Below are 13,170 nucleotides of genomic sequence, written 5' to 3' on the forward strand. Positions count from 1 at the left end.
CCAGGTTGGGAAGATCTCCTGGAGGAAGGGTATGACAATTCACTCAAGTATTCTTGCCTGGAGAATCCCATAGACAGAGAAGCCTCAAGGGCTACAGTCCATGGGGTCTCAAGGAGTCAGACATAACTGAAGCAACAGCATATACAAACACATGGTATTCCTACCATGAGTGACATGCCTCAGTTTATTTTTAAAAAGGGCTTCCCTGAAAGCTCAGCTAGTAAAGAATTTGCCTGGAATGCAGGACACCCAGGTTCAATTCCTGAGTTAGGAAGATCCTCTGGAGAAAGGATAGGCTACCCACTCCAGGATTCTTGGGCTTTCCTGGTGGCTCAGATGGTAAAGAATCTGCCTGCAATATGAGAGAGGTGGGTTCAATCCCTGGGTTAAGAAGATCCCCTGGAGAAGGGAACAGCTACCCACTCCAGTTTTCTTTCCTGGAGAATTCCATTGACAGAGGAGTCCGGCGGGCTACAGTCCATGGGGTGTCAAAGAGTAGGACACAGCTGAGCGACTTCTCACTTTTCCTATGCTGTTTACAATAATACACTTTTAAAAGAAATGGAGGGTCTTCTCTGTGGTTCAGTGGTTATGAATCCACTTGCCAGTGCAGGGGACACAGGTTCCATCCCTGGTCTGGGAAGATCCCACATGCCGGGCAACTCAGCCCAAGCACCACAACAAGAGAAGCCACTACAGTGAGAAGCCTGTCCACAGCAACTAGAGAGTGGCCTCCGTTTGTCACAACTAGCAAAAGCCAGCAGCAGTGAAAACCCAGCACAGTCAAAAATAAATAAACCCTTAAAAAATATAATAAACGGATAGTGAGGAATTCTCTGATGACCCACTGGTTAGGATTAGGTGCTTTCACTGCAGAAGGCCAAGGTTCAATTCCTGGTCAGGGAACTAAGATCCTGCAAGCTGCCAATGTTTAAAAAAATTTTTTTTAATTTAAAAATAAACCCAAACTGGACTTCCCTGATGGCTCAATGGTAAATAATCTGCCTGCCAATGCAGGAGACACAGGTTCAGTCCCTGATCCGGCAAGATCCCACATGCAAGGAAGCATGAAGACGGTGCACCACAACTATTGAGCCTGGGCGCCACAACCAAGCCCACACACCCTAGAGCGCGAGCTCCACAACAGTGTGGACGCTCCACAACGAGACGCCCGAGTGCCGGAACTAGAGTGGCCCCGCTCACCACAGCTGCAGAACAGCCTGCACAGCAACGAAGGCCCAGCACAGCCAAAAATGAGTAAATTTTTTAAAAAATTAAAAACAAAAGAAGTGGATACCAAATCAGTTAGTTTGGGAAAGTCAAGAATGAGAAGAAAGAGCAAAGAGGAACTTTAGCATGCTCGGGGTACTTCTCTACTGTCTGACTATAACACAGTGCCTTGTTCATTCATTACTTGTATTAAAAGTCTGGCAACAACTCAAAGCCCTTCAACGAGTGAACAGATAAACTGTAGTCCATCCACACTGCAGACCACACCTCCACAAAAAGAGACACATTCTTGGTATATGCAGCAACCTGGATGAATCGCAAATGCATTATGCTCAGTGGAAGAAGCCAGACTCAAAAGGCCCCACACTGTAAGCTCCTTTAACTGACATCCTGGAAAAAACAGAAACACACACTTAGGGGTCAGAGGCTACTGAGCACTCAGGGAGGAGCTGACTACAGAGAGGCAGCACAAGGGAATTTCTGGGAGGGAAGGAACTACTTTGTACTCTTAACTATTGCGGAAATTAGACATCTGTCAAAATTCTCTGAATTTTATACCAAAAAAGTGAATACTATCACATATACATTTAAAAAAAAAAGGCAGCTAAGTAAAATAACAAAGTGAGAATGTCCAAAGACCTTCCCTTTCACTCAGAACCTAAATGACTTTTAGAATTTATTTCTATAATATGATAATGCACCAAAACAAGATAAAAATTTCTGTTGATTAGAAATAAAGCAGAAATCACAGCGCTGGCGGGCCTGAGATGACAAGCCCAAAGGATGCTCTACCCAGAAGAAAACTCTTAAGGGTCAGGGTCTTGACTACTAAAGGCAACAGGTACTTGGTCCCTCTACAGGGGGCTGAGGAGCAGAGTCAGGCTCCAGAGGAAGATGTGCAGGTCACAGCCACCCTCAGCTGCTCGCCCTCCTGGAGGAAGGGGGCAGATGCACCAGGCACTCACTGCCACCACAATGGGAACATGGGACCTGGCGTGGGGGTGCAGGGGTATGTGCAGATCTGTTGGAGGGGGTGGGGCCTGCTGTGCAGAGAGAATGCCAACAAGAGAACTCAAAACAGAAGATGGATGAAGATCTTGTCCCTCTGAAGGGCACCACACTGCCAGTGTGGGACATCCAGCTTCACGCATGGCCCTTGAATGCGAAATCCGGCAGCTGAATCCTTCCTTCAAGGGCCTCAAGAGCTCTCATCTTCCACTGGAGGAGTCATATCCAATTGTTTTCATTTCTACCTACGAAACCCAACATCTACATCAAACCTCACCTCCTGCATAAGCTTCTCTCTACTAGAAAAGCCAACTTCTCTCCTCTAACTTACAGCAGGTGAAGTCTATTCCTCAGCAACCCCTATAACTTTTAATACCCTGCAGGCTAGGTCCCTACCAAATTAATCTGCTTTAGGGAAGAATTTGTTCATTAATTTACTTACGCAACATTTATTAAGCATATACTCCATCAGACAGTATCTGAAGCACTGTGTGTAGGAGAGTGAACAAAGCGTAGTTCCTGCCCTGAGGCTGGGGGTGAGGGGAGGGGGCAGCGAGGCAATGAACAAAACTGTAAGTGCCAGACCATCCGTGCAACGGCAAAGTCAGGGTAAGGGATAGGAGCGTGTGGGCGAGAGGACAAGGCCCTGGGTCACCCAGCAGCTTCTCTGAGGAGGGAACTTCTGAAAAGAGAACTGAGTAAGAAGGAGACCTGTGGCACGCAGGAACCTGATGTTTCAGGCAGAGCCGATGTGGGCCCAGGCATGGAGCTGGGTGTAGCTGGAGCCAGGTGACAACCAGTGGAGTGCGAGGACATGAAGTCACAGGGGCAGCAGGAACCTAGCCACAAGGGGCTTCATAAACTGCCTTAGGGACTCTGGCTTTTCTTTTCTGAGGGAGATGACAAACCACGGAGGGCGCTGAGCTAAGCGGTGCATCACCCAGATCTGTATTAAGAGTCAACTGCAGAGCAGCTCAGCTCAGGTGAGTAGAGAGCAGGGAGGTCACTGGAATAACCCAGGCAAGATGGTGTAGGGGGCTTAAATGACAGCTGCACCCAAGAAGGCAGTGAGAAGCGCCAGGTTTGAGTGCCGACCAATCAAATTTGGTACCTGGAAGAAATGCACACACCACACAAGGAGCTCTGTCCTGAGCAATAGGAAGAAGGGAGTTACCTCTGACTGAGATGCAACAAGGTATCAGTAGATTACACACCAGTAAAAGTGGCTGTTTGGAACAGGAAGATCCAGCTAAGAGCTACACATTCTGGGAGTATTGACAAGTGGCCTAGCCATGACCCGGGATGAGATCACCCCAGGGTACAGACCAGAGAGGAGGTGGGAGGACCACTCCCAGGCAGCACAATTTGTAGCAGTTAAGGAGATGAGATGGAGAAGGCAATGGCAACCCACTCCAGTACTCTTGCCTGACAAATCCCATGGACGGAGGAGCCTGGTAGGCTGCAGTCCATGGGCTCGCTAGCAGTCAGACACGACTGAGCAACTTTACTTTCACTTTTCACTTTCATGTATTGGAGAAGGAAATGGCAACCCATTCCAGTGTTCTTGCCTGGAGAATCCCAGGGACAGGGGAGCCTGGTGGGCTGCTGTCTCTGGGGTCGCACAGAGTTGGACACGACTGAAGCGACTTAGCAGTAGCAGTAGCAGCATCAAGGAGATGAGAAGGAACCAGCAAGGAGGCTAGGGACAGCAGCCTTCAAGATAAAAGGACAACCAACTGAGTTTTGTCCCAGGGTCACCAAGGGATAGTGATTCAAGAAAGCCATGGGAGGCCTAACCAAAGGCTACCAACAGGGGGACTTGGCAATATAGTGGTCCCCAACCCCAGGAGGAGCTGTTTCAGAGGAGAGGTGGGACCAAAAGCTTAGCCTGAACCATGTTCAGAGAAGAGAAATGAGAGAAGAGGAGACAGGAGTTCAGGATTCTTCCTAATTCTGATATAAAAGGAAGCGAAGACCAAGAAAGGGTTTCCCTGGTAGCTCAGTGGTAAAGAATACGCCTGCCAATACAAGGGATGAGGGTTCAATTCCTGTGTTGAGAAGATCCCCTAGAGAAGGAAATGACAACCCAGTCCATTATTCTTGCCTGGGAAATCCCACAGAGGAGCCTGGTGGGCTACAGTCCAGGGGATTGCAAAAGAGTCAGACAAGACTTAACAACTAAACAAGAAGATCTGAAGATCCAGAAAAGGTAACGGTAGCTGGAGAGTTTGCATACTGATGGAAATACTCTGGAGAGAAGATAAACTGAAGGCAAAACAAGAATATTAGAGCCACGGGCTGGAAAAGGCAAGAAGGGGTGGATCCAATACGAGAGATTAAATGGCTAATGGCTTACAGATATTGCTCTACTAACAGCAACTGTTGTAGATTTAATGGCACCTGATCATGCTAACTACATGTTTTTAAAAGCACATGAAATTACATTGTACAATAAAAAAAATAAATGAAAAGGACAAGAGGCCACAAAGAAACTGTTAATTATGCTTATCTTTGGGTGGTTGAATGATTTAGTTTTAAGATTTATTTTTACTTTTTTTCCAATCATTCAGAAAGCCTATTTCTATTTCATTGGTTTCACTAAAAAAGTCACAGAAACTATTTCATGGTATATATCACGTAAAAAATAAAAATCCAATCCATCAGAAAACACAAATAAACGAAGAGAAAAAAACGTATCTATAACGCCCGGGTTAAAGACTACTAGCATCCCGCTCTATTATTTTTCTCTAACTGATAAGCTGACGTCTGAGCAGAGAGGCGGGTTGCAGACCTCTGCAGGAAGGTAAGTTCCGGGCTGGGCGGGCGCGCAACGCAAAGGCCCGGGGGCGAACAGGCTTCGCCACTTAAGGGATGCTAGTGGGCGGCGGAGAGGAGCTGGAGGGAGCGGCGCAGGGGTTCCTGGACGACGGGTCTGACAAGTCACTTTCCCTCTGCACCTTTGCTTATCCCTGCGCGGAGCACCTCGCGCGAAGAAGCAAAGTGGTGCGATCCCCATCCTGTGGAAGGAAGGAGTCGAGCATCGAACCCGGAAAACCAGGTGAAAAGAAAGCACCGGACCTAACTTTAACCCCGCGCAGAAAAAACAACGCGAGGTGCCCCGCTCACAAGGAGGAACCCTGTGAGGCAGACAGGGAACCCGCAGCGCCCCCGGCCGCCGGCGGCCCCCGTCACGACCCGCGGTCCCCGCACAGATTCAGTGCCGTCCCACAGCCAGCGCCGCTCCGGGCCTCCCTCCTCGCCGCCCCGGGCCTCCGCCGGGGGCTCCAGGGCGAACCGAGGCCGGGGCGCGGGCCATCTAACCCGCAAGTCGGTCGTCCGCGCCACGCCCACACCTACCCCGAGTGTGGGCCGCGTTCCTCAGCTCTGGGGCTGGGTCTGGGGTCCGGGCCCAGACAGCGCCGTTCCGCTCGACACATCCGGGGCCCGGCCGGAAGAAGCGGCGGCGCGGCTGCTACGGCGAGCCGGAAGGGACGCGCGCTGCGCTCTCGCAGCTGCGCGTTGGTGTGACGTCGGCGGAGCGGGAGACGCCGAGGCGGCTGGGAGAGCTAGACCTGCCGGGCGAGGGCAAGGGCCGATGGGCTGGCGGCGGAGCGGTCCCGGGTTTGTGAAGAGTGGAGGTTGCCATGAGGGCGCTGCGTAGACGACGGTGCGGGCTTGCGTTGACTCCGGCCGGCCGGATCGCCCGTTAAGCGCCGGCTCTAGGTTTGGGGAGGAGACCTCGAAAGCCTGTGGAGCCGCCTCTCCGAGAAGTGGGGTTGGCTGGGACTGCTGCGGGTGGGGCGAGGGGCTGACAGCTGGGCGGACCAAGCAGGTGAAAAGGCCAGTCCAGGGCTGAGGAGGAGGTGCAGAAACGGGGCGGGGCCGAGGAAGTCATGCCTCAGGAGCAAACAAAAGGACAAGGGGAGACCGGGTGTCCACCTGTAAGTGTTACTCAACTCAGCTTATTGATTGCTCAAAGCCAATAAAGAGACGCAAGAGTCAGGAGAAAGGGAAGGTGCTTTAATCAGAAACTGGCAATCGGAACTGCCAGTGGTTAAGAATCCACCTTGCAGTGCAGAGAACACAGGTTTGATTCCTCCTCAGGCAACTAAGTCCGTGTACCGCAACTAGAGAGTCTGTGCAGGGCAACAAGAGAGGACAGGGATGCGGTGTGCTATAACTAAGACCTGACACAACCAAAATAATTAATTAATTTTTGAAAAGAAAAAGAAATCTGGTGTTCTAGGCAGGAGGTGTTCTTATGTCCTGAGGCCAACTCTGAAGATTCTGCTCAGCCTTGACAGTTTTTAAAGGGAAAAAGCGGAGAGAACCTCAGGGAATCGTCAATCTGGAGGGTGGGTTCTGCATCCTTTTCCTCCGTGTGCCGACTGGCTGACTCTTCAGATATTGCGCAAGTGATCTACCCTCTGGATTGCTGAGGGAGCCGCTGTGGGGAGAGAACTAGTCATTCTTTAACTTCTTCATTCTGACTTCTTTCAACGTAGGAAAAGAAACATCACGTTAGGCACAGGCATAGTGGGCAATAAGGAGAGCACAAGTCAGGAGTTCGGTTAAATTACCCAGTGATCTCATTCCTGTAAGTAGGTTCTTAGATGGGGAAACAGTGTCAGACTTTATTTTGGCGGGGCTCCAATATCACTGCAGATGGTGATTGCAGCCATGAAATTAAAATTTCCTACTCCTTGGAAGGAAAGTTATGACCAACCTAGATAGCATATTCAAAAGCAAAGACATTACTTTGTCAACAAAGGTCCATCTAGTCAAGGCTATGGTTTTCCAGTAGTCATGTATGGATGTGAGAGTTGGACTGTGAAGAAAGCTGAGCACCGAAGAATTGATGCTTTTGAACTGTGGTGCTGGAGAAGACTCTTGAGAGTCCCTTGGACTACAAGGAGATCCAACCAGTCCATTCTGAAGGAGATCAGTCCTGGGTGTTCTTTGAAAGGGATGATGCTAAAGCTGAAACTCCAGTACTTTGGTCACCTCATGCAAAGAGTTGACTCATTGGAAAAGACTCTGATGCTGGGAGGGATTGGGGACAGGAGGAGAAGGGGACGACAGAGGATGAGATGGCTGGATGGCATCACCGACTCGATGGACGTGAGTTTGAGTGAACTCTGGGAGTTGGTGATGGACAGGGAGGCCTCAGTTGGACACGACTGAGCAACTGAGCTGAAGGTCAGAGGGGGACAGAAATGGGCCAACAGGAAAGGGACAAAAGAGCTGCTTTCATAAAGAATGGATTTGGATCCCAACCATATGCTTTATGCAAAACTGAAATCAAAATGGATCAAAGACCTAAATGTAAGTGCTAAAATTACAAAAGTCTCAAAAAGTAACATAGATACAAATCTTCAGTATCATAGATCAGGCAGTGATTTTTTTATGATACCAAAAACAGAAGTAACAATAACTACAAAAAAAATAGGTTGGACATCATCAAAATAAAAAAACTTGTGCTTCAGATGACACCATTAAGAAAAGACAACCCACAGAATGAGAGAAAATATTTGCAAATAATATACCAAATAAGGGACAGAATACAGAACTTGCAACTAAATAATTAAAAGACAATTAATTCTAAAATGGGCAAAGGAATAGATAACAAGATCCTGCTGTATACCACAGGGAATTATGTTCAATATCCTGTGACATGGAAAAGAATATGAAAAAGATTATATATATATATGTATAGATATAGATACAGATACACATGTGTGTGTATGTGTATGCTCGGTCGTGTCCAACTCTTTGGGACCCCATGGACTATAGCCTTCCAGCTCCTCTGTCCAAAAAATTTTCCAGGCAAGAATACTGCAGTGGGTTGCCATTTTCTACTCCAAGGTGTCTTCCGGATCCAGGGTTCGTACCCGGTTCTCCTGTGTCTCTTGCATTGGTGACAGGTGGACTCTTTACCACTGTGCAACCTGGGAAGCCCATACTTGGAATAACTTGAAATAGTATAGATTTTGTAATACTTAATTTAAGCAGGTGACTTGAAACAGTATAGATCTTGTACATTTACTTGAGCAACTTTTTTTTATTACATTATAAAAAGTGCATGTTACCTTAGAAAAGTTAATCTATTTGCTGTTTTACTCTTTTGCAAAAACATTTGCTCTAATGAAGAAATTTGTTTTTTCCAAAATGTACAAAATGCATTTTATAATATTTACTGCTTTATTCCAAATTCTGCTTTAAAGTATTGAACTGGGCATAAAACATTAAAATATTAATCCAGAACCTGTATAAACTGGATGTTGCTTAAAATCTGTATTACTACCATGCTGGAAATCCAGACTGCTTTTGTGATGTTTAAAATTAAAAAAAAATAATCCTCCTCCTTGCCTATCTATCTATCTATCGATCTATAAAGCTGAGTCACTTTGCTGTACAAAAGAAATTAACACAACATTGTAAATCAACTATACTTCAATTAAAAAAACATTTTTAATGGGCAAAGGACTTGAATACATGCCTCAAAAGAAGATGTACAAATAAGCACATGAAAAGATCTTCAGCAACATTAGGGATCAGGGAAATATAAACCAAAACCAGTAGGATGGCTTAAACCAAAGAGTCAGGTAACTAGTGTTTACAAGCCCATTGGAAAAATCAGAAACCTCATCTGCTGCTAGTCAGAATTTAAAATGATGCAGTCAGGGACTTGCCCAGTGGTCCAGTGATTAAGCCACAGTCTGAATGCAGGGGGCTTGGGTTCAATCCCTGGTCAGGGAACTAGATCCCACATGCCACAACCAAGAGTTTGCATGCCGCAACAAAAATCCCTCTTGCCACAACTGAGAACTGACACAGCCTAAATAAATACTTTTTTAAATAAAAAATAAATGATTCAGCCACTTGAAAAAATGGTTTGGCTGTTCCACAAAAGAGTTGTTAGGACTTAACATATGACCTAGGAATACCACTACTAAGTATATATCCAAGAGAATTAAAAACACATCCACATTAAAGCACATATGAAAATATTCTTAGCAGCATTACTCATAATCTCCAAGTAATGGAAACAACCAAAATATCCATCAACTGATGAATAAATAAACTACGTCACTGGGTGTGGGCACTTGAACTCCCTGTTGCCAAGGGCAGCTAAGACCAGTCCAGGAAGCCTCCAGGCTACAGCCAGTCAGCCAGAAACGGAGCCCACACACCTACCTCCCGCCAGCTGGGCCCTCTTCACAGGGCAGGGAGGGAGGGAAGGACCCCTGGGCACTCTCTCAGGGCCTGATTCAATACTGTAGTTTGTACTGGACCATCCATGCAGCTCACCGGTCCCAAAGCCTCCATCTGCCAAGAGCTGGCTGCTGTGGCCACTGGAGCTAATGAATCTGTTTAACTTGAGAATATATGTATATAATGGAATATTATATATTATATAAAGTTATATTAAATATATACAATGGAGTATTATACAGCAAAAAAAAGGATGGAATTTGACATAGATGAACCTTGAAAATACTACAGTAAGTTAAGGAAGTCAGATATAAAAGGCCACGTATCATGATTCCATTTATGTCAAATGTACAGGGACTTCCCTGGTGGTCCAGTGGTTAAGAATCTGCCTTCCAATGCAGGGGACACAGGTCCGATCCCTGGTCCGTGAACATGCCGCAGGGCATGCCACAGGGCAACTAAGCCTGTGCAACATGACTAAAGAGCCTATGCTTGGAAATCAGTGAACCCACATACTCTGGAGCCCATGTTCTGCATCAAGAGAAGCCCACTCACCACAACTAGAGAAAGCCCGTGCGCCCCAGCGAAAACCCAGCACAGCCAATGTTTATGTACATATATATGAATTTAGGTAGTGCTGACAATTGCACCACTTTGTGTATCTACTAAATACCACTGAATTGTGCACTTTGAAAGGATGAGCTTTGTGGCGCATGAATTATACCTCAATTACAATTCCATTTTTAAAAAGATGCAGGCTAAAGTGATATGGGAAATAGATGGAGAAACAGTGGAAACAGTGGCAGACTTTATTTTTTGGGCTCCAAGATCACTGCAGATGGTGATTGCAGCCATGAATTAAAAGATGCTTACTCCTTGGAAGAAAAGTTATGACCAACCTAGATAGCATATTCAAAAGCAAAGACATTACTTTGCCAACAAAGGTCCATCTAGTCAAGGCTATGGTTTTTCCTGTGGTCATGTATGGATGTGAGAATTGGACTGTGAAGAAGGCTGAGCACCGAAGAATTGATGCTTTTGAACTGTGGTGTTGGAGGAGACTCTTGAGAGTCCCTTGGACTGCAAGGAGATCCAACCAATCCATTCTGAAGGAGATCAACCCTGGGATTTCTTTGGAAGGAATGATGCTAAAGCTGAAACTCCAGTACTTTGGCCACCTCATGCGAAGAGTTGACTCATTGGAAAAGACTCTGATGCTGGGAGGGATTGGGGACAGGAGGAGAAGGGGATGACAGAGGATGAGATGGCTGGATGGCATCACTGACTCGATGGACGTGAGTCTGAGTGAACTCTGGGAGTTGGTGATGGACAGGGAGGCCTGGCGTGCTGCGATTCATAGGGTAGCAAAGAGTCGGACATGACTGAGCGACTGAACTGAACTGAAAGTGATCCAACTCCTCAGCAAAATGCAGATGCAAATACCACCTCTGATATTAAACACACAGAAAAAGAAAAAAAAGAACAAACTTGACTATAAATGGGAGACCATAAAGGAGCATAAAGGGGTATAATTAGTTGGATAAAAGAACAGAGTGGAGTGATTGCATGTTTCTTTTACTTTTTAAAACATTTATTTTATTTTTGGCTGTGCTGGGTCTTCATTGCTGTGCACTCGGGCTTTAAAAGTGAAAGTTGCTCAGTCCTGTCCAACTCTTTGAAATCCCATGGACTATACAGTCCATGGAATTCTCCAGGCCAGAATACTGGAGTGGGTAGCCTTTCCCTTCTCCAGGGGATCTTCCCAACCCAGGGGTCGAACCCAGGTCTCCTGCATTTCGGGCAGGTTCTTTACCAACTGAGCCACAAGGAGTGTGAAATTCTCTCTAATTGTGGAGATGGAGGGGGGCAGGTGCTGATCTCTTGCTGCAGAGCTCGAGCTGCAGGCTTCCATAGTTGCAGTGCTTGGCTTAGTTGCTCCTCGGCATGCAGGATCTTTCCAGACCAGAAGATTCCCAGACACACGGATCGAACCTGTGTCCCCTGCATTGGCAGGCAGATTCTTAACCACTGAACCACCAGGAAAGTTCAATTTCGTGTTTCTGAGCACTGATAGGAAGGCCCTTTCAGTCTTCACTCCACCTCCCACTCAGTGAGTTTGGAAAGCTCAAAAACTACACCCCTCAGACTCCTTGGAGGTCAGAGTCCCAGCCCCTCCCACTGGCTGCGTCTCTGCAGGAGTGGAGGTACCGGGAGGCAGCTTCCTTGCTGCTCCTGGCTGCACTTGCTGCAGGAGTTGACAATTTTGAGTCTCTCCTATAAGGGAGGTCCAGTTGTGAGTGACTTCTTGACCTGAACCCCCGGCCCTGAACTCAGCTCTGGGCCAGGGATCACACATCTCCAGACATGGAGCCATTGGCAAAGAAATGGGAAAAGGGGAGCAAAGGGAAAACAGGCAGAAATGGCCAACCAAGAGACTAAAGACTCACCTGCAGGGGAAGGGATAGTTAGGGACTTTGGGATGATCAAACCTATACCTCCTGCAGTGGAAGCAGAGTCCTAGCCCCTGGAATGCCAGGGAAGTCCCTCCAAACACATATTATTTTAAAATATCACATACCTATGGATCCTCCAAGATGACTGAAATGATTACCCACTAATTGCCTGGAGTCACACTTGGGAATTGTCTACAATTTGACCCTGAAGCCAAGACCATGTAACTTTTCATGGGGAAAACCCCATGACTGCCGCAGTGTTTAGGTTACTTTCTGCTTTGGTGACTTAAAAAGTGACTTACAAAGCCCTATCACAGGTAAAATTAACATGCTTAAAGACAACCCCCAATATTTCTCCTTCTAAGCCCATCCTGTTCTCAGTCACCCCACCTGTTAATGGCCCAGCTCATCAATTCATCAAACACAAAGCCCAAGTCAGCATTAAACCCTCCGTCCTGTCCCAGTAGTCCAGGGACCACCTGCAGTGACCCAACGGCACACCTCACTCGGCCTCTCCCCAACCACAGTGCCTCCCCCATATCACTGCCAGTCTTCCTGATTCTATTGCCCAACTCCATCTATTCTCCCAAATGGAACAGCCCCTCAAAGAGATCCGCCCCATTGTGCACATGGGTGTGCAACCCACACATGTATCACATGCACACACAGGTATCTGTGCGCACACATCACCTACACTTATATATGACATAAATACACATGTATAGACCACTTGCACACCACACATGCATACACATGGGTAAGCACATACCACACAGCACGTGAATGTTTGCATCCCAGGTGACACATGTACCCACAGGCCCAACACACACACATACCACTTCTCCACTTGAAAGCTCCTGGGTCTCCACTGGCAAAGTAATCCTCAAAATTCTCCAAGCCAGGTTTCAACAGTACGTGAACTGTGAACTTCCAGATATTCAAGTTGGATTTAGAAAAGGCAGAGGAATCAGAGATCAAATTGCCAACATTCATTGGATCATCGAAAAAGCAAGAGAGTTCTGGAAAAACATCTGCTTTATTGACTATGCCAAAGCCTTTGACTGTGTGGATCACAACAAACTGTGGAAAATTCTTAAAGAGATGGGAATACCAAACCACCTGACCTGCCTCCTGAGAAATCTGTGTGCAGGTCAAGATGCAACAGTTAGAATTGGACATGGAACAACAGACTGGTTCCAGATTGGGGAAGAAGTATGTCAAAGCTGTATATTGTCACCCTGCTTATTTAACTTATATGCAGAAT

At 46.8% G+C, this 13,170-nt stretch overlaps 1 protein-coding gene across 13 annotated transcripts in view; it reads right to left on the reverse strand.

The window, feature by feature from the left end:
• The window catches only part of EP400 (E1A binding protein p400), a 112,010-nt gene extending 106,310 nt beyond the window's left edge, over positions 1–5,700 (reverse strand). For all 13 annotated transcript variants that reach the window (XM_042234482.1, XM_042234479.1, XM_042234478.1 and 10 more), the window contains exon 1: positions 5,596–5,700. The gene's annotated coding sequence lies outside the window, so the exon portion shown is untranslated. The remainder of the gene's footprint in view (positions 1–5,595) is intronic.
• Between the last annotated feature and the right edge of the window lie 7,470 nt (positions 5,701–13,170).

Source organism: Ovis aries, chromosome 17 (assembly GCF_016772045.2).
Source record: "Ovis aries strain OAR_USU_Benz2616 breed Rambouillet chromosome 17, ARS-UI_Ramb_v3.0, whole genome shotgun sequence".
Classification (NCBI taxonomy): Eukaryota; Metazoa; Chordata; class Mammalia; order Artiodactyla; family Bovidae; genus Ovis; species Ovis aries.